This window comes from Psammomys obesus, unplaced genomic scaffold (genome assembly GCF_907164565.1).
Source record: "Psammomys obesus unplaced genomic scaffold, mPsaObe1.curated_primary_1811, whole genome shotgun sequence".
NCBI lineage: Eukaryota > Metazoa > Chordata > Mammalia > Rodentia > Muridae > Psammomys > Psammomys obesus.
In genome coordinates, this window is record NW_026585895.1 from 54643143 (window position 1) to 54664433 (window position 21291).

Below are 21291 nucleotides of genomic sequence, written 5' to 3' on the forward strand. Positions count from 1 at the left end.
AGACAGGGTCTCTTGGTGTATCCAAGGTTGGCCTTGGATTTGCTGCGGTTCTGCTTCATCTTTTTACGTGCCAGGATTTCAAGCCTGAGTCTGGCTTGTTGAAATCCTGTCTGCCTAGCCCAGAGCTTGGTCTGTCTTCACTCTTCACATTCACAATGCTGGTTCCCTCTGTGTGAGGTGTGGGGTAAGCGGGGAGCTTGTCTTTTCTGTATGGATGTTTGGAATTGTACCAAATTCACACCTTTGAGAGGGCCTGTTCTGGAGTTCAGTTTCTGCCAAATTCTCCAATGGCTCAGTAACCAGAACTTTAAATAAGTCCCCCCTTCAGGGCTGTAAAGCCCTTTCTGTTTTCCTATTGAAAATTATTTTGCTACCCTAGCCTTTGTTAGTGTCTGTAGGGCCTAGCTGCAGGACCAACCTCTGAGCAACATGGATCTTCTGGTCCCCAAACTTCCTGCACCCTGTCACTCCTCCCCACTACTGGTCATTCATATGCATAGCAGTTTTGCTGAGGTAGAATCTGTGGGCCGTGACCATTGATTCCTACAGTATTGCAGCTCAGTGATTTTGGGTCATTCACAGTCATGTAGCCTTCACCATCATCAGTCAATTCTAGAACATGGTTCTCATTTTCTAGAAAACTCCGTACAGTCACCTTACTACTCCACACTCCCCCAGAGCTGGCAGCTCCTGTCCAGCCCATGTATTCAGGGTTATCTGGGCATTTCAGACACACAATGTTCTAGTGTCCAGACTTCAGTGACCAGCTTCCCACATTTGACATTAAGAGTCATCAGTACTGAAGAACAGGTAGACACTTCATTTTTTTTTTCTTGCTGAGTAATATTCCACTCTAAGGATCCGTCAACCTTTCTGACAGTCAGAGCTCATGGATGTTTGATGAGCAGGAAGTGTGTTTAGCTGCCCAAGTAGGCTCATGTTCTTCAAGTCCCAGACTGTCCAGAGGCTCCCTGGAATGTCACATACCCCTCCCTGCCTGTCATATGGTTGTGACACCTGACTAGATGGGGTGGTGAGAATGTAGGTATTGAGAGCAAAACCTTCACCAGTTCTTCATCAGTGGCTGCTCTCACTTTGAACTATCCTTACATTCTTGTGACTACACATTCCTGGGTTCAGTTTGCTAATTTTTCTGGAGAAAGTTCTCATGTTCATGAAAGCTGCCAATTTGTGTTTCTTTTGTGTTTTCATCTGTTTGTTTTTCTGAGTGTCTCAGACAGGGTCTCATTTTGTAGCCCTGCCTAGCCTTCAACTCCATTGACCAGGCTGGCTCACAAAGATCCTAGTGCTGAGACTAGACTGTGTGTCACCAGGCCTGATTCAGGGAAATGCTGTCCTTATGTGTTTTTCCTCCATTGTTTTTAAATTTTGTTTCTGTATGTATTTTTATTTTGAGCTAAGGTAGCTCTGGCTATCCTAGAACTCCCTAAGTAAACCAGGCAGGTTTTGAACTCACAGAGCTCCCCCTGCATCTGCTTCCTGAGTGCTGGAATGAACGCTGTTTTTTATCTTATTTTTAAGTGTGTTTGCACCTGTGCACGCATGCCTGCAAGCATGTACTTGAGTGGGCAAAGGAGTTGTGTCCCCTGGAGTTGGAATTACAGGTGGCTGTGATCCTGTAAGTGATGTGGATGCCGGGGAACTAGGCTCAGGTACTTAGAGGATGAGCAGTCTTGACTGCTGGGTGACTCCAGCCTCCTTCCCTGTGGTTTTGAGAGAGTTCATATAAGTTTGATAGCAGTTCCTGCTTAAAGTGTGGGTAGGATTATGTCGCTGGTGTGCCCACTCGAGTCTGCTGTTTGTTGCTCTTAATTGTGGGAAGGCTTTACATTCCCAGTTTATTTTAATTGCCAGTATTATTACCAATTACAATTTCCTTTAATTACTAACATTACCTTAGAACTAGAACCATTCAGATCTTCCCTTTCATTTTGTTCCTGTCATAGTAATTTGTATATTTTATGGAATTTATCCCCCCTCCCTCCCTCATTTCTTCTCCCTCCCTTGCTCTATTTCCCCAGGAATGGAACCCACAGCCTCATCCATACTAAGCACATGCTCCACCACTAGACTACATACTGTGTTAGTGGCAAACTGCTGGCTCATCTCCTCCTTTTTTGTGGGGGGGCTGTTTGGAGTCAGCGTTTCTCTATGCAACAACCCTGGCTGTCCTGGAACTTGCTTGTAGACCAGGCTGACCTCAAACACAGATCTCTGCTTGCCTCTGCCTCCCAAGTGCTAGAATTAACAGTGTGTACCACCATGCCTGGCTTCATCTCCTACCTTTAACTCTCCCAGTTGAAGCACACTTCTTGTAGATGGTGGATGGCTGGGTGTACATATTCAGTTTAATCCTGTCTGACACCCTGCCTTGTGTAGTTGAAGGTGTTGGGTTCAGCCCAGCATCATGCTGCTGCTGTTGGTTGGCTCTTGTTTCTTGTAATCCTGGCCCTTCTCTTTCTGGACCTTCCCTAGCACTCCTTTCTTGTTGCTGTTGGTTCTGACTGTCCCTGCAGCTCTGCGCTGGCACCTGTGTCTTGCTGTGTACTCTGCCCTCCTGCACAACTCACCGCCTCCCTCCGTCCTTGTCCTCCCGTTTGTGCAGCTGTGGTCTCATAGCCTTTCCTTTCTCTGAGCAACGCATCTTGAAATAGGTGACTATTTTTACCTTAAATGGCTGGCATTATTTATTCTGCTCATCTTTAGGAACTTTTGGCATTTACAAGAGTAAAAACTATTCTCTGGAATATAGTTCTCTGAGCTAAGAAGATGCCAGGCATCGAAGAAGCCTGTCTACAGGGGAGACTCACAGTGGAAGTGCAGGCCCAGTTCTCTTGGCCCCCTCAAAGGCATTGCTTTCCTTTTGTCTCTTGGCAACCATGGGTCTGTTTTGTGTCATATAGATGGACTCCTAAGCAGCCTGCACCTTTAGAACCTCACAGTCCAGTTCACTGAGTGCTGTGTATTCATGGTTCAGCTTGTGCCTTTGGAACCGCACATATTTCAGTCACATGGTGTATGTTAGAGGTTCCTAAACCAGTCTCCTCCCACTGCAGTAAGTCCTTAGTTTGCACACTGCCCAGTAAATGGCATTAGGATTTTGGGTGAGTGGACACTGGCTTGATTTTTCCCAGGTTTCTTTCCTATCCGCATCCCTGGGAAAGAACAGCGTTTCCATCTGGCATCACTTTCCTTCTGCTGGAGAATTGCTCTCCTAGTTTAGCTAGTGCTGAATTCTGAAAAATTAGAAAATTATCTTTAGATTGCCTCTTTAAAACTTGTACCTTTCTGAGCATGGTGGCATACATCTTTAATCCTAGCACTTGGTGGGCAAAAGTAGGAGGATCTCTGTGAGTTTGAGGCCAGCCTGGTCTACATAGTGAGTTCCAGAATTGCCAGGGATATGTAGAGAGACCCTGTCTCTAAATAAAGAAATGAAAAAAAAAAAAAAAAGAAAGAAAGAAAAATTGTACCTTACTGAGGTATAATTTATACACAGTCTCCAAGTACATATTGTGTGTATTTCTGCAGTTTGCTGCTTTGGTTTGTGAAGGCTGCTCCAGAGACGGTGTCCTAGGCTGCTCATACCTGGCTTTGGTGCTGTAGCGATGTGCTCTTGTCCTCTTGATTCTTATCTGTGTTGCCGGTTTGGCTCTCTAGGCTGCTTTCTGCATCTCCCCTGCACTCCAGTGTACCTGTGTGTGTATGGCTCTTTCTGCAGCTCCATCTTTCCCTCTGGCACACCTCTCTCTTGTTTCTAGTGCTCTGTTCAATCAGCATTTTGCCACTCTGGGGTCAGCTCTCATTGGCTGATTTTTCTTCTTTCTGGGGTTCTCCACATCTTTTAATTTCTAAGTGGATGCTGGACATGTGGATGTGGAGTCTCTTCAGCGGTGTCACATTTTCAACAGTCAAACATACATTCAGACATCCTCCTTGTGAAGTGGATATTTAAATATTTATCTCAGTCTTTGTTGTTGAGATAGTCTCATCCCAGGTTGCCTGGAACTTGCTATGTAGCTCATACTGGCTTTGAACTTGTGGCCAGTCACTTGGTTTTCATCTCTGAGTCAGCATTTTCTCTCTCTCTCTCTCTCTCTCTCTCTCTCTCTCTCTCTCTTTCTTTCTGTCTCTCTCTGTCCTCTCTTGACAGGGTCTTACCATGTAGCCATGACTAACCTGGTACTCCCTGTTCTCACTGGGCCAGCCTTTAACTCACAGAAATCTGTTTGCTTTTTCTACTGGGCTGAAAGGCATGTGCCACCATGTTTGCTGACCCAGCATCTTTTATCATACATTCCTTGTTTATATGTTCATTGATTGGTTGTTTTGTCTTGGGGTCTCTTGTAGCTCAGGCTAACCTCAACTTCCTATTCAGTTAAGGATGCCCTTGAACTCCTGATCCTCCTGCTTTTACCTCTTAGTGCTTGGGATTGCAGACATGTGCATTCCCGGCTTTTCAGACATGCATGTTAGAAACTTCTGCTCTTCAACGTCTTCCCTCTCTCCCTATCTTTTTTCTCCCTTTTTCTCTTCTTTGTTTTCAGTGTTAAGAACTCAGAATCTCATACATGCTAAGCAAGCACTTTCCAATTGAGTTGCACCCACAAAATGTAATTTTGACAAAAAGTTATTTAAAATTTAAAAATCAATCAATATTCATTTATTCATTTTATTTTATGTGCATTAGTGTTTTGCCAGCCATGCATGTCTGTGTGACAGTGTCAGATCCTCTGGAACTATAGATACAGATGGTTGTGAACTATCATGTGGGTGCTGGGAATTGAACCCAGGTCCTCTGGAAGGGCTTAACCACTGAGCCATCTCTCTAGCCCGGAAGAACTCTTCCCCATATTAAGGTTAATATGATGTCTTTTCATGTTTGTAAGGAACAAAACCACTTTAATTTGAAGTCATTTTAAACTAATTGTTAAGACAAATTCAAAGCTGCATTTTTTTTTTGCACAGTTTTCCATATGTGTGCCATCATTCTTTTAGCTATACTTGTAGCTTTTCCTAAATATTTTGAGGAAGCATGCCTCAAACTGTATATTTCTTATACAGTCACTGTGTTCATCAAGTTTGCTGTGCTCCAGCTCTGGGATCTGGTCCAGGGTCTGTGTTTGCAGCCCTCAGCCATCATTGTCATCAGGTTATTCACGTTGGATGCTTCAGGCCAGGCTGGCTTTACAGTCTGTCTAGCAGGCTCTGATAGCCTTGGAGAGGAGGCTTAGTTCCTCTGGTGGACCATCCTCCAGGATGGGGTTGGGGCTTCTCTGCAGTTCCATGGAGCCCTGCTGTGCTGTGCCTTCACACCTATCATCATCATCATCATCATCACCATCATCATCATCATCATCATCATCATCATCATCATCGTGGTGAGTAGGGGATCTGAGCACCAATTTGGCACAGTGCTAGTTACACTGCCTAAGGTAGTTTTGAGAAGCAGCTCTGCCTGGTGAGGCTCCTGATCCCCCTTGAGGGCACAGCAGCAGCGCTGTGTATAGGCAGCCTCCCTCCCTTTTGCAGTGGTGCTGGGGAGGGACAGCTATTCAGTGTTGAAGGAGTGACTGCATCATCTCAGCTGCTTCACTTACAGCTAGCTGTCTATACTGACACTCTGCTGACTTATTTATTCTCTTCCTTCTTCTGTGGCTGTCATTTATTTACCATATTTAAAACAACAACAAAAACAGTAGCCTTAGCAGGGCAGTGTTGGCACAGGCCTTTAATCCCAGCACTCGGGAGGCAGAGTCAGGTGGATTTCTGGAGTTCAAGGCCAGCCTGGTAAACATAATGAGTTTCAGAACAGCCAGGGCTACACAGAGAAACATTTCTTGAAAAACTGGAAAAAAAAATAATAAAAGCAGTAGCTTTATTCAGCAAACATTCCATTCCAGGTTCCTTTTAACCTTCCTGATGGCTACCCCAGAATAAGTTGTTTTTAACTTTCATTGGGGAACTATCTTTTAGTTTCCCTTTTCCTCCCCTCTTCCCTTCCTTTCTTCCTCCCTCCCCTGTCTCCTTTCTTCCTTCTTTTCTTCTTATAATGCTAAGTGGTGTGCCACTGAGCCCTGTTTAGGAATTAAGAACCCTGAGTTTGTTCAATACTGTTAAGCTCACTCAATAGTGTTCTGTCTCTATCGGGTGTTTGTTTTTTCGTTTCCTTTTAGCAATCACACCAGCCTGGTAATATAGTGAGACCCTGGGGGAGGGGTGGGAGATGAACAACCAAATTATGAATTGGAGTTGTTATCTCCAAAGTTGCCTGCCTGCCGTCTATTGTGTCCTTCTCTGATGTGGAATTTGCTTTTTCTTCTAGAACCTGCTCTTTAAATCAGGCTGGCCTCAAACACCTGCCTCTGCCTCCTGAGTGCTGGGATTTAAAGGCCACCAAGCCTGGCCTCCAAGTTACCTCTTTTCATTTTTCTTTGAGACAGGCTGTCTCTGTGTAGTCCTGGCTATCCTGGCACTCACAGTGTAGACCAGGCTGGCCTCTGCTCCTGGGTGCTGGTATTAAAGGTATTAGCCCTGGCTTTATACTTTCCCTGTCACTTTGCCACTTATTATTGGGAGGGCCATCTTACACACCACCCCATGCTAGTACCCTCTTGTTGGGTGCCAGGTATCTGTAAACTGTAAGAACTTAGTTCAAGCTTTGCTGCCCAGTTGACTTGTTTATCCTGAGGCCTACATGTACAGCTTTATTTCTTTTCCTTGTAAATTGTTCAGATTTTTTTGTCCCCCTCATCCTTGACCTTGACCTGACCTTGGCCTCATTTTCAAGAATTGAGAGTCAATTCTTACGAGTGCTGCCTCTTACAAGAGCAAGGTGGACTCCAAGGTTGCATGGGTTCTTTAGATCCAGCCATGGCCGTTTGATGTCCCAGTTTTTCTCATAGTGCTCTAAAATCCTTCATCACATTTATTCCTGGAAATCCATTTCTTGTTTTAATTATGTGTTTAAGTTTTTTTTTCTGTAGTTGGTGTGTTGTTCTTGATACTATATAGAAACAAATTAGATGACACAGTTTCTGTTTAACCTAATGGTTTACCTGCAGTTTCTTTTGGGTTGTCTATATATGTAATCTGGTCTTCTGCTAACAGTGACTCATTCCCTCCTTCCTTCTTCCTTCTTTTTTCCAACCCAGAGCCTCAGACATGTTAGGCAAGTACTCTATCACTGAACTACACACAAATTTATTTGTTTTATATTTATTTACTTTTCTTTTTATATTTACTTATTTGTTTGTTTGAAACAGGGTTTCTCTGTGTAATAGCCCTGGCTGTCCTGGAACTCTAGCTGGCCTGGAATTCAGAGATCTGCCTGCTTCTTCCTGTGAAGTGCTGGATTTAAAGGCCAACACTGTGGGCTTCTTTTACAAGTATTCATTTGTTTCCCAGGCTAGCCTTGAATTTTTGATCCATCTGCCTCAGTCTTCTTCCAAATATGGTAATTACATGTTCTTTCACTCTTTGTTCCTTCCCCTTTTTTTTTTTTTTTTTTTTTTTTTGGGATTATGGCCTTCTCCCACTTCCAGTTTGCCCTTGAACTCACAAGGTAACTGAGGTTGACCTTGAATTTCTCATCCTCCTGCCTGCACCTAAGTGCTGGTATTTGAGGCATGCACCATCATGCCTGATTCATATGGTGATAGAGACTGAGCTCAGGGCTTTGTGCATGCTGACTCAGCTCTCTACCAACAGAATCCCAGCTCCAGCCCCGATTCCATTTCTCCTGTTAGCCTTTGTGTTCCTTTTCTTACCTTATGGCATTAGCTGGGCTTTCTTGTATCCTTATCCCCAATTCAGGAAAAGCTTTTGATTCCTCATTCTCACAGTGCAGTGTCACTCTCGGCCTGCTGTGATGTTGTTTTGTTTGTTTCTTTGTTTTTATCAAATTAAGGATATTTCTCTCTTTTTTCCCACATGTATTATTTTTCTGTTGCTGTGATAAACATTTCTTGCCCGTGGCAGCTTACAGATGAAAGAGTGTGTTTGGACTTAGAGTTCCAGAGGAAGACTCCTGTAATAGCAGAGTTTGGGGTGTGGGGCATGGCAGCAGGCAGCCTCAGGGACAGTAAACAGAGTTCAGGTCTTCAGCCACAAGGGTGAAGAAGCTGAAAGAGCAAACTGGAAGTCGGACAGGGCCATAAACCCTTAAGGCCTACTCCAGGTGATGCACTTCCTCCAGCCCTGAGCCTATGGGGAATGTTCTCATTCAAATCATACCCCTTAATGCTGGGATGCTCTGAGCAACCTCATCATGTGTGAGCATCCTAGCTCCACATTGCAAAGTGAAAGCTGGGACCATGTCACTGAGCAGTGTGATCCTGAGGAGCCATGCAGCTTCCATGGACGAAGCATGTCTACATGGGACCCAGCAGTGTGTGAGCTTCCTATTGTGGTTTGTTAATTTTATTTATTTTGTGTTTGGTTGTTCTTTGATTTTTGTGGCAGGGTCTTACTGTGTGGTCCCTGGATATCCTGGAGGGCTTGCTATGTAAACCGGGCTGGCCTTGAATTCAAGTGTCTGCCTGCTTCTGTCCCCCAAATGCTGAGATAATAGGTGTGTGCCACCATACCTGGCCTTGTGCTGTTGATTTTAGAAGAACTATGTGTTCCTGGAATGAAGTCACCCTAGCTGTGAGGTAGCATCTGTACATGAATTAATTCTGTAACTATTAATTAATACTGGAAATTAATATGGCAGCAGTTTTCTTTAACCAGCTAGTTCCCCAGTAATTGACACAGAGAGACTATGATTTATTATTAAGCTGTAGGAATTATGCTGGGCAGATTCTGAGCTATTCTAATCCTATTTCCCTTAATACCCACATAAAAGCCAATCACTTGCCAATCTTGATGACTCAGGGATGGCTTCTGCATCAATCTGACCTCATGGTGCATTTCTCTTGACCTTGTGCTCCTAGTCCAGCTGTCTAGCCACGGAACTCCTTCCTCCTTCTCTCCTGCTACATCTTCCCTCCCTCATGGTTCCCCAGAGACCCCAAGCCTGGGAACCTAAGCGCCGCCTCTTCTCTTCTGCCCCGTCAAAGGCTTCAGCATCTTTATTAACCAGTCAGGGATAATTGGGGAATATTCCTTATATCACATGGAGACAGGAGATGGTTTAACATTCATAGCAATGCACATGGCAGGGTGGTAACCAGATCTCAGGGCACTGAAGTCAGCATCTGAAAACAGTGCAGGGGACCTTCCTCCAACACGCAGGCCCTGACTTGGTAGGTTCATCTTTCAGAAGGGTCCTTAGGCATGAGAGTTCAGTGGGATGCTACTGGCCAACATTTGCTGGAACAAAGAAGCCAAGCTCTCTAGCCATATCTGAGCCCAGAGGCCCCAAAGTGTGTTAAAGATGGCTCTCCCATCAGTTGTCTCCAGCTCTGGGCCTGGATGAGACATGCCCACAGTTGATGGCTCCCAGGATCCCAGAATGTAGAGGTCCAAAAGCAAGACCTGGGTATGTGCCACAGTGGGTGGGTTGAGTCCAGCAGCCTTGGATCATTCATGGTTTGAATGTGAAATGTTCTCCAGGCCACATTTTCCATATTTGATGTTTTCAATGTTTGAAAGAAGTTGTGGGCAGGACTAAGTCTCATGGAGCTGGAGAGATAGCTCAGCAGTTAAAAAGCACTGGCTGTCTTTCCAGAGGACCTAGGGTCAGTTCTCATCAACTCCCTAGTAATTCACAATGGTTCAGTTCAAAGGGACCTGATGCCTTCTTCTCTCCTTCATCGATACTGCATACACATGGCATGTAGATATCCATGTGTACTAAACACTGGTACACATAAAATGATTTTTAAAAAGGATGCCCAGTTTCTTCCTTTCTCAATGCTTCTTGTGTATCGTGGTGTGAAATGTCCCTTCCCTCCATGATGGACTGATGTGAGCTAAAATAGTGGATTCCTCCCTTTAAAAGTCACATCAATTATTTTGTTACTATTTAAATGTAACTAACACACAGTGATCTGTGTGGACAAAGTGCCATCTTTTTATTAATACTCTTTTGTTGTTGTTTCCCTCTTTGTTTTTTTTGTGTTTTGTTTGTTTGTTTTTTGAGATAGTTTTCATTGCTTCGCTCTAGCTGGCCTGAACTTACTATGTAAACCAGGCTGGCCTTAAACTCACAGAGATCCAGCAGCTTCTTTCTCCCAGATGATGGGATTAGGTGTAAACCACCACACCTAGTTTATCATCTTTACATACATATATATGTATATATGTGTATGTGTATATTTAGGGTTTGTTTTTAGGTTTAAAAAATTATGTGTGCCGCCAGGCATGGTGGTGCATGCTTTTAATCCCAGCACTTTGGTAGGCAGAGGCAGACGGGATCTCTGTGAGTTTAAGGCCAACAAAGTGAGTCCAGGTTAGTCAATGCTATGCAGAGAAATCCTGTCTCAAAAAACTAAAAAAAAAAAAAAAAAGTGTATGAGTGCTTGCTTGCATGTATGTATGTGCACTATGCTCACAACTGATGGCAGAGGGTGTTGGGTCCCCTGGAACCAGAGTCACAGTTCATTTCCTACCACTGTTTGTGTGCTTGGAACCAAACCTGGGTCCTCTGCAAGGGCAAAAAGTGCGCTAAACTGCTGAGTCATCTTCCTGCCCCCTGTTTTGTCTCAGAGCAAGCGTCTCACTCTAGCTCCAGCTGGCCTTGAGTTTGAGGCAGACCTCTTGTTTCAGCCTCTCAAGTGCTAAGATTACAGGTGAGTCATTACCCCCGCTAATACTTTCTCAAAAACCTTTGTGAATTTTGCAGGAGCAAGACTGCCCCTGGCTCTCCTGGAAGGCACCACTGGCTTTGTTATCAAGGTCATCTGGCCTCATAAAGAAAATAAAGATTTTTTTTCTAATGTTTTTATTTAAAAATCTAGAAGAGCCTGTGTAAAGCCACTCTTCAAAGGGTGGGGCATTCATGTTTTGTTGTTTTGTTGGAAGAGGACAGTTCAGTTTCTACTTATTGTGTTGTCAGTCTTGGCAAATTGCATCTTTTGATAGACTTTTCCAGCTGCATCTATGTTCACTTTTACCGCAGCGAAGCTCCACATGCTCTCAAGAGCTAAGTCTGTGGCAGGCCTGGTGCTGTGTCTGTCCCTGGCCTGTCCACACAATACTAGGCAAAGACCGTGGTGCCCATTAGCTCCGATTTTATCTTTATCTTTTTTTTTTTTTTTTCTTTAATGGTTCTTTTGAGATAGGGCTTCTCTGTGTAGCTCTGTAGCCCTTACTGTCCTGGAACTTTCGGTTTTTTGTTTATTTGTTTGTTTGAGACGGGTTTCGCTGTGTAGCCTTGGCTATCCTGAACGTCACTTTGTAGATCAGGCTGGCCTCAGACTCAGAAAGGTGTGCCTGCCTCTGCCTCTGGAGTGCTGGGGTGGGCCACCACACCTGGCTGTTTATTTGCTTTTAAGCTAGGTTCTCACTGTATAGCTTTGGCCAGTGTGGAACTTGGAACTTGCTGTGTAGTTCAGGATGGCTTGGAACTCTCAAAATCCATCTGCCTACTAGGATTAAAGGCAGGTACCTCTATGTCTGGCTTGCTACATTACATATGTTTTAATTTCACTTTACGAAACCAAAAATTAGGGGCTAGAGAGATGGCTTGATGGGGAAGTGCACTGCCGCCCTTCTAGAGGACCGAGGCTTATTCTGCACCCACGTGGCATCTCACAGCCACCAATAATCCCAGTTCCGGGGATCCAGGCACAGTGACGCAGATGCAGGCAAAACACCCCACACAAAACAACTTACAGAATTAAACCCTACAACACACAGTAATAATAATAATAATAAATTAACTCCTTACTGTTAGACCTGATGCTGCTTCTTTAGGATGGAGCCTGGTGGTCCCACCCTACCCTAGGTGCCAGGTGGAGTTTTATATGTTGCCAGGTCCTTACATAACATATTTTGCTGTACCCTGTTGTCTTTACTATCATCCCCATAAATATCTTTTCTGATGTACGACACCCCCCTTTTTATGGCCTTGGGTTTATGGCATCTGCTTGATTTCCAAGCACAGTCGGAACTGGGCTCATCTGAGCAAACTGAATCCTGTGTGGTCCTGGAGTGTGCTCAGACTCCTCCTCTCTGGAATCTGTAGAGACTTGCTTGCTCTCCTGCTTAGTTCCAAATGTGCTGAGAGGAGGTTGCATGGGCCACCGTATAAGCTGCACACAGGGAGAGCTGGGAGTTCTTCCAGGTCGGCCTGGTCCTGGGTGGGCACAAGTGTGTGGCTATTGTGTTCCTGCTGCTGTCTTGCTGGCTGAACTGGGTGCGTGCTCATCTCAGGCTTGTTTTCATGTTGTAACATACACCACATTGAGATTGGCAGTGTTTCCTTACATTAATTTCTCCTGGTCTGATGTTTGTATAACACCCAGCTCTCTTCTGTGAACTGTATACCTGGATTGTCTTTTCTGCCTCTTGCTTTATCTTATCTTTTAACTTTTTGTCTTGTGACAGGGGCTTACTGTGTTTCAAGGGCAGGCCTGGAATTGCCATCCCCTCCATCTCCTAGGCAGCTGGAACCCACAGTGCCAGTCACTACCCCAGACTCTAGGTTTGAGTTATTGGAATCCATGGCCCACTCTCATTTTCTGTCACAACCCACTTCTTAAGGTTTACTTCATACTGTCCCCCGACCACTGCTGTGCCTTCCTTTTCCCCTCCTCTTTTGTGTTAATCGAGTCTTCTCTTTCTGTGAATAAGGCTTGTAAGTTTTTATGCTGGCCTTCTTTGTCAGTGGTTCTCAACCTGTGGGTCGCAACCCTTTTGGACGGGTTGAATGACCCTTTCACAGGGGTTGCCCAAGACCACCTTGCATATCAGCTATTACTGCATATCAGACATTAATATTCAAAACAGTAGCAAAATTACAGTGAGGAAGTAGCAAGGAAAATAATTTTATGGTTGTGCGTCACTACAACACGAGGAACTACATTAAAGAATCACAGCATTAGGAAGGTTGAGAACAGAACAGTGCTCTAAAGGCAAATGATTTCAGCATCCTTGCATTAGGCTTTTACAGACTTTGGGGCATTTACCTACTGCCATGCACCATGAAGCCCTTCTGCTGCCTAGGAGCCTAACGCCTCCTCTCTCATGCTGTCTTCACCTGTTGCACTGCTGCTGCCCTGGTGTATCTTAATTTTGTGAGCGGCTTAAGCTCCACTGGCTTGTTTTAGAAGTTGTTTTCCTGTGTCTCCCTGTGCATTTACCTTTATGGTACCCCCAGTGCCCCTGCATTGCCTCTTCAACCTGCCCGTGCTACTTTTTTTTCCAAGGGGCTCATGTTCCAACCACTGTTGGGTTCCCGGCACTGGTTTTGAGCACAGCAGCCTTCCTCCCTCCAGAGTGCCAGGCCCAGGCTCTCCACACATCTCCTATCTGTTTTCTGTCTTTTTTTTTTTTCCAAGACAAAAGATTCTTTTGTGTGTATGAGTTTTGCCTCCGTGTTTGTCTGTGCACCACTATGCACCACTGTGTATACCGTGCCCATGGAGTCCAGAAGAAGGCGTTAGATGTCCCTGGAACTGGACTCTCAGAGGGTTGTGCGCTGCCACACGGGTGTGGGAATTGAACCAATGCCCTCTGTACGAACAGCCAGTGCTCTTGACAACTGAGCCATCTCTTTAGCCCCTGCCTTCTGTCAATTTTGTTTTCTTATATCTTTTCCTGCCTACATCTGAGTATTTTGTATTAAATTATTTTCTAGTTCACAAATCATACCTGCTCTGTGTAATTCTTCCCCAAATCATCTTTCTGAATTCATGATTTTAGTTACTGCCATGTTTTATTTCCTTATTGATTTTGGTTTTCTTTGGGATTCCAAGTTATATTTCCCCCTCCCTTCTACATTCATAGCAGATATAAAGTATATCTCCGCTAATTATCAAATCTAATGTCTTTCTGTAAATTGTTTTTTTAATTATTATTTGGTTTGTTTCTTAAATCTTTGCTACTGTTTTCTAGTCTTCCTGGCATTATTCTCTTGATTGCAGGGCAAAAACATTTTAGAAGCCTGAGCAGCTGTTCCAAGGAGGGCCTGGTTGCTGGTCCTCCAGGTGTGGTGAGAGCCTCTGGGTGGTCACTGTAGGCTGTTGAGTCCCAGGCTCAGCCATGGCTGTTTGGGATCACAGCTAGAAGCCAGAACTACTCTGGCAGGCTCTGAGATCTAGTCTGCTTCCCAGGACAGGAACCACCAAGCTGTGTACTGGCTATTGTTATTCTGAGCCTTGTCCTGCATTCTTGCTATTTAGTATTCTACAGAGACAGCCAGGGATAGTCCAGAATGGTGCTCAGAATGCCATCTCTGAGTCCTGAGCCTCCCTCAGGTCTCTCTGTTGCCTAGATCCTAATGCCCCCTGCTCTGCTCTGTCTTTCTTCTCTTTGGGATCTCTGCTTCTAATCCTGGCCACTGAGGACCCCTCCTTCCTTTTTTTTTTTTTTTTTTAAAGATTTATTTATTAATACAGCATTCTGCCTGCATGTGTGCCTGCAGGCCATAAGAGGGCACCAGATCTCATTATAGATGGTTGTGAGCCACCCTGTGATTGCCGGGAATTGAACTCAGGTCCTCTGGAAGAACAGCCAGTGCTCTTAACCTCTGAGCCATCTCTCCAGCCCAAACCCTTCCCTATCTTTTTTTAAACAAAGCACAGGTCTTAACAGTTGTTCTCCACATAGAAGCTCATTGCCCTGAGACTCCATAGCTGAAGCACTGAAGCAGAGTCTCAGGGTAGGTAACCAGTTATATGTGTTTATTTATTAACAGCCAAGCACTGACTTAATTTAGAGATTATGAAAAGGGTGTGCAGTGAACACTGTGCTTGATTGCTGGTCTGTTCCCTGGGCAGCCATAGGTATCATATTCTAGGTGCTTTTCCAAGCCCAAGGTGCATGTGTGTATGCATACATAAGTGTGAGGTACTAGCTTAGCCCTGGACCTGGCTCCTTAAATGTCCTGGGGTAACTGCTGCACATACAGATCTTTACTTTGACCTATGCCATTTGTGTAGCCAAGGCTTATTTTCTCCACTGGTCAAGAAAGCCACATCCTGTCCTCTTGGCTGTCATTGGACAAAGTGGAAAAATTAATGGAAGGATGGAGGGCAAGAAAGAGGCTTGGCCAGAGTGGTGATGATGTCAGCTACTAGGGTAGCCCATAGAGAGAGGGAGAACCTGGGAGTGGTGGGAGCATCCCTCTGTGTTTGGGTGCCAGCGACTCTTGGGGATAAAACCACCTCACCTGTTAGGATTAGGTAAGCTTGGCTCCAGGGAGGGACACTGGCCAGGACCATAGGTGTGAAGGCTGTACCAGCCATGTTAGGATGACCAGCCAAGAAACCTGGAGGACCATTCCTGGGAACCCAGGGGGCCACTCAGATCCAGAGGCTTGGTTACTCGGTCTGACATGGACCCCTTATAGGTACTTCTGAAGTTTACCCTCACTGCCTGAGCCTCCTGGAAGCTGAACATGGTGAGTGTGGTCTTTAACCGGTCCCCCTGTGCTATAGCTGGGAGCCCACATCAGCTGTGAATATGTGCATCCCCAGCCCCACATCCACGGTACTCTCTGGATATCCCGAGCCAGCTTATCTTCTTCTGTATCCAGTTTGCCATGTTTTTTTGAATCTGTGATGGGTTTGTCCCACATTTTAGCATCTATGAAATGGGTATGTCCAGGCAACATTAGTGACATGTCTGACTTCTGTTGCTTTCCCTCCTGGCAATTAGAGCATCTTGGCTTCCCATCTATTTATTTATTTATTTATTTTAGTTTTTCAAGACAGGGTTCTCTATGTAGCCTTGGCTGTCCTGGACTCACTTTGTAGACCAGACTGTCCTCCAACTCACAGAGATCCACCTGCCTCTGCCCCCCTGAGTGCTGGAATTACAATCTTGTGCCACTATGCCTGGCTTGTCTCCCCTTTTGAAGGGCTCAGGAAGCCGTGAGAAGAGACTGCTTCAGGAAGTGCCTGCACTGTTAAGGCCCACATGAATTAGGCCCTTACAGGTAACAGGCCACTGAGTAGCAGGCTGTGCTGAGCATACAGCTGGCTGTCCCAGCCAACAAGAGCCAGCAGAGCCATAGAGCCCACCCTCAGCGATGGGTGAAGAAGTGGTACTCAGCGGAAACAGAACTACACTGGGTGTCCTTGACCTGACAAACTAACATTCAGCTGGCCCAGACCCTGGCCGTCAGGCAGGCGCCTGAGCCAGGAACTGCTAATGACCCAGGCTTGGCTGGTGTTGGGCAGGAAGTCTGTGTTTGCTGAGGATAGGAGTGGGGGGCCCAGGCCTCTTGGGGGAGATCAGGGCATGTGTGGGGATCCCCTTGCCTGGGTGCACGGTAGTCGCTCTGACACCCTGCCTTCCAGCCACCAGTTAGCAAGGCCTGGTGTGGTTATAGCTGCTCGCCTCCCCGTCTGTAAGGCCAATCCTCCGGGCTGGCTGCTCGTCATGCCTGTAAACTATTCCTAAGCCCCGGGATCACTGTGTTCAGGTGGGTGTCCTTTATGACAATGACTCAGGTTAGTGCCAAGCTGGGGCCTGCAGGGGTGGGCAGTGTTTTTCCTGTCTCCTACCTCGAGAATCCACGGAGCTGCTTTTGAAGCGGCTCTCCTTTTGCACTTTCACTGATAGAAGGGTGCCATCTTCCACCTTCACCAGTACTTGGCCTCATGGCTGGCTCTAGGTCCTGACTTTAAAGAGCAAGGTGGTATTTGTGATTTCAGTTTATATTTTTTGAGTGAATGTTGAGCAAGCACCTTTCCAGTACAGATTTTCATCTGTAAATTCTTCTACATATCTGCCCGTTTTTTAAAACTGGGGCTCGGTTGTTTTGTTTTTAAAGATTTATTTATTTATGTATATGGGTACTCTTGTCTCGTGCACATCTGCACACCAGAAAAGGCACTGGAATTCATGGGACTACAGTTACGGCTGTTTGTAAGCCTCCATGTGTGTGCTGGGAATTGAACTCAGGACCTCTTGAAGAGCAGCAAGTGTGTTCATTACTGAGCCATCTCTCCAGCACTCAAGGTTTTGTTTTGCTTTTTTTGTTTGTTTGTTTGAGACAGACATTCTCTGTATAGCCCTGGCTGTCCTGGAGCTCATTCTGTAGATCAGGCTGGCCTCAAACTCACAGAGATTCACCTGTCTCTGGCCCCCTGTCCAGTCTGTATGTATGTATATGCATAGATAGATAGATAGATAGATAGATAGATAGATAGATAGATAGATAGATAGGCAGGCAGATAGATAGACAGATAGACAGACAGTGCTCTATCTGCATGTATACCTGAATACCAGAAGATCACATTACAGATGGTTGTGAGCAGGGTATTAGAATCTCTGGAAGAGCAACCATTGCCTCTTAATCACTGAGCCATCTCTCCAGCAATCCTCCCCCCCCTTTTTTTTCAAGACAGAATTTCTCTGTGCAGCTTTGGCTGTTCTCTACTTGCTCTGTAGACCAAGCTGGCCTCGAACTCAGAGATCCGCTGCCTCGGTCTGGAATTAAAAGCATTTGCTGCAATGCCTGGCTGGTGTTTTTTTCTTTTGTTTGTTTGTTTTTAATGTTGAGTTTTGAGAGTGTTTTCTTCCAGTCTGTAGCTTCCCTGTGTTTGTTTTGTATTCATTTTGGAGAACTCACATTTCTGCTTGTTTTAAGGATCATGTCAAAACTCTTAGCCTAACCCAAGAGCAGAGTTTCCCTACTATTTTTTTCCAAAAGACTCCTGGGTCCCTTCTGCAGGAGGGATGAGGGGCCGGTTGAGAGTGGCCCTGGCTTAGGTTTGGGGTGACTGTAAAAGGCTGAGAGTACCAACTGGCTCACAACAGTGTCAGAAGCCGTCAATGCACTGTGGAGCCCTGTGGAACTCTGTTTTCAGCTGCTTGTCTGTCTGTCCCATGTGGTCTTGCTGACTGCAGCATTACAGGGAGTCTTCCACTGTGTGAGTTGGCATTTTCCTCTCATCACAGGCCCCTTTTTTCTACTCATAACTAAGAACTAGGGTTTGCTTTCTGATTCTGAACTTTGGGTGGGTGGCATGTACGTTTGGCCTCTGCAGCTCTGAGCTGAGTGGCCACTCCCACTGGCAGCTGTTTGCATCAGCCTAGGTTTCTTGATTGGGTTCCCAGCAGTGGGCTTGTCATGCTGCATCTGAGAGTGTGTCCCAAGGACTTGTGGAACAGGGTAGGAGAGGCTAGGGAGAGGGGAGCCTCTGCTGAGTAGCTTCCTGAGGGCCGATCCCATGGGTAAGTGGGGGGGGATCCACCCTTCCTTCTGCATGCTGTGGGATCCACCCTTCCTTCTCTCCTATTCTCCCTTGCCTTCTTTTGGTGCTGGCAAGGGCATCCAGGGCCTTTATCCCAGCTAAACATGCTACATCCAAAGTGCTTTTTTTTTTTAATGGTCTTTTGAAGCTGACCTTATACTTGCTGTGTAGCTGAGGATGACCTTGAATTCCTGATCTTTCTGTGCCAAGTTCTAGGATTATGGGCATAAACCACCACGTCCAGCCACCTCTTCCTCCTTTAAAATGTGCTTTTACTTACAGTATAAGGTAATATTTTGCAGTCATTTTCAGTGTGCAGTTTAGTGACATTATGCACATTCACATTGTTCAGCCGTCACTATCCTCCCATCCATAAACTTTCTGAGATCTTCTCAAACTGACAGATTCCCCACTCACAATATCCATATTTTGTTTCTTGGTTCCCTGTGGTTTGTCCTGGGAACCTCACACAACTGAAATTCAACTTTCTGTGTTTGGCTCTCACTCAGCACTGAGCTCTTCTTAGAGAATTGGGTCCCTGTGTGTGTACCATCCAGACTTGGCACCACTGGGCCTCAGAAAGCTTAGCTGGCTCCCTGGGTGACCATGTTAAGAGCCCTGGAATGCAACCCACATATCATGTGACCACAGTATTCAGTTTGCTTTCATGGTGTAACCCAAAGGGGATCCTGGAGAGAGGCGATCCGTGCCTGAGTGTCTGGGGTGCTGCTATACTAGGGCTTTCTACCATGACTGGGAAGTGACTCCACTTCAGCCCGTGGCTAGTCAGCTCTCCATAGACTCAGCTAACTGTGCCTCACATGCTCTCTCCCCAGGATGCTCAGTCCTGGAAACCAGAGCCTTGTCACCTGGCCTTCGGAATGTGAGAGTGACATTGATACCACTGGGACCAGTCCTGGATGATAGGAGACTTAAGTCTCCCGGTACCTGAGACCAGGAGGCAGGGAACGTCTTGTGATCACAGGATCTCTCCTCAGCTCAAAGTCCTCTTGGGGTTGGGGTGGGAGTGGAGCATAGGGATAATGGACTCCTGGCCCACCTGGAACAAGCACAGGCCCTGATATCAGCAAGGCCCACTGAGGTCCACCGGAGGGGAATGCCCCCTCTGGGAGTGAATCTGGGAGGGAACCCCCTCTGGAGTTCCCTTAACCCTGTAGCCTGGGTGGTGACTGAAGCTAGCTACTCAGGCCTGTGATACAGGGACCTGGGAAAGGGGTGGGGCACACAAAGGAGCTTAGAGCACCTTTGCAGATGAGCTAACACTCAATGCGGGGTATTTTTAGTGGTGGCAGCATCCAGTGCTTCGCAGGGCAGAAATAGAAGAGGTTTTTTGGGGCTCTAGGCTGACAGTCTGCGGCTCTCTCTCGGGGAGCCAGGCTGGGGAGGGCGTGCATGTGGAACGCAAACAACTTCTGCTGTTGGGAAAAACATCTCGAGAGAGCTCTGGCTTCAGATGGAGAATTATTTCTGTTGGTGAACACTCTTTATGTAAATGCCACGCACGGCGCACAGCGTTGGCGATGCTCGTTTGCATGTGTAATCACAGCAGGCGGGGCAGGGGGGGCGGATAATTATGTTTTAAAATACCATCCGGATTGTTTGATGTGTTCCCTCAGTCTCTGGGTAATTCCGGGCTGTAAAGATTCTTCATTGCCTTCTTGGATGGGAAATGCCACCTGGCCAGCCTGACCACCAGTTGGTTGGCACCAGGCAAGGGTCTACATCTCGGTGGCTTCTGTTTTTTTCTGCCTTCTGTCCTCGTTGAATGTCTAACAATTCTAGGTCTTCCTCATACACAGGGACAGTTGTGTTTATTCTGGGCTGTAGCAAAAAAGTAGTGGGTCTGAGGTACCCCGAAGACCCTGCTCTGTGGCCCCATATGATGGGACAGGGTGGAGCTGCAGACAGGCTCTCTACCCCATCTTCTGGACTGAAATTTCTCTTGCATTCTCCTGCAGTGATCCACCGTTCCTCAGCATGTGTGTGGTCACTTCAGAACCAGATGTTGGGTTTTGGGGTCCCTACTGTGCAGTCAGACTGTGGGAAGGGACAGGAAACTAGACCACCTGGAGCAATCAGGTGCACCTGTATCTGATCTTGGAGCTGCCTTGGGGCACTATCTCTCAGTCTGAGCCACCTGCATTAAGCCTCCCAGGCTCCAAACCTGTGGGGCCAACACATTCTACTTTGCCAGGGCCAAGTCCTACCTGCACCACACAGACACATTCATACCTACTGATAAACATAAGTCATAAACACACACAGACACACACACACACATTCATAAGCACACAGAAACACAGATATATGGGAACACACACAGCTGGGGACAGTTGGCTGGAAGCTCTGGCCCTCTCGGGACCTAACCTGTGTGCTGGGAACACAGGAAGGAGTGATGTGACACTTGTGGGCTCTGAGAGGAGTGCTGTATGTGTTACTGCCAATCTCTTGTCTATGGGATTAGCCGAAAGGCTAGCTCAACTACAAGACCTCCTGGGAAAAGGGACTGGAGAGTCAGTGGGAGAATGGAGGGACCAAGACAAGGCTGTGCAGGATTGGGCTTAGGACCGCAGGGCCTCCTTGGTCCTGTAGTGTATAAGATGCCTAGCAAGTAGTCCTTATTAAGGAGTGTTGGCCCAGGCCCTCTGTGACTTGTAGGAAACTGTTCATCCTGCCTGTTGGATGCTGATGCTGCCTAGCTGTGCAACACACTCATGTCCGTGGGTTGCCACTGAGGGCCGGTGTCATGGGAGCAGCCTCAGAGCTACAGGTACTGAGGCACTCTTAGACCTACCTGCCTGTTCCAGCGGTGTTTTGCCAGAACATTCCCAGGCAAAGATGCCTGGCTTTATTCCCGACAGATATTTAGGAGGACTTCCTGTGTCAGGCCAGACCAGTCCAAGGGGCCACCTCCCCGAGCGTGCTCATTCCCTCG

The 21291-nt window shown here is 46.3% G+C and overlaps 1 protein-coding gene across 4 annotated transcripts in view; it reads left to right on the forward strand.

Annotated features, from left to right (window-relative positions):
- The window catches only part of Nacc2 (NACC family member 2), a 68301-nt gene that overhangs the window by 37536 nt on the left and 9474 nt on the right, over positions 1-21291 (forward strand). The gene's annotated exons all lie outside the window — the stretch shown is intronic.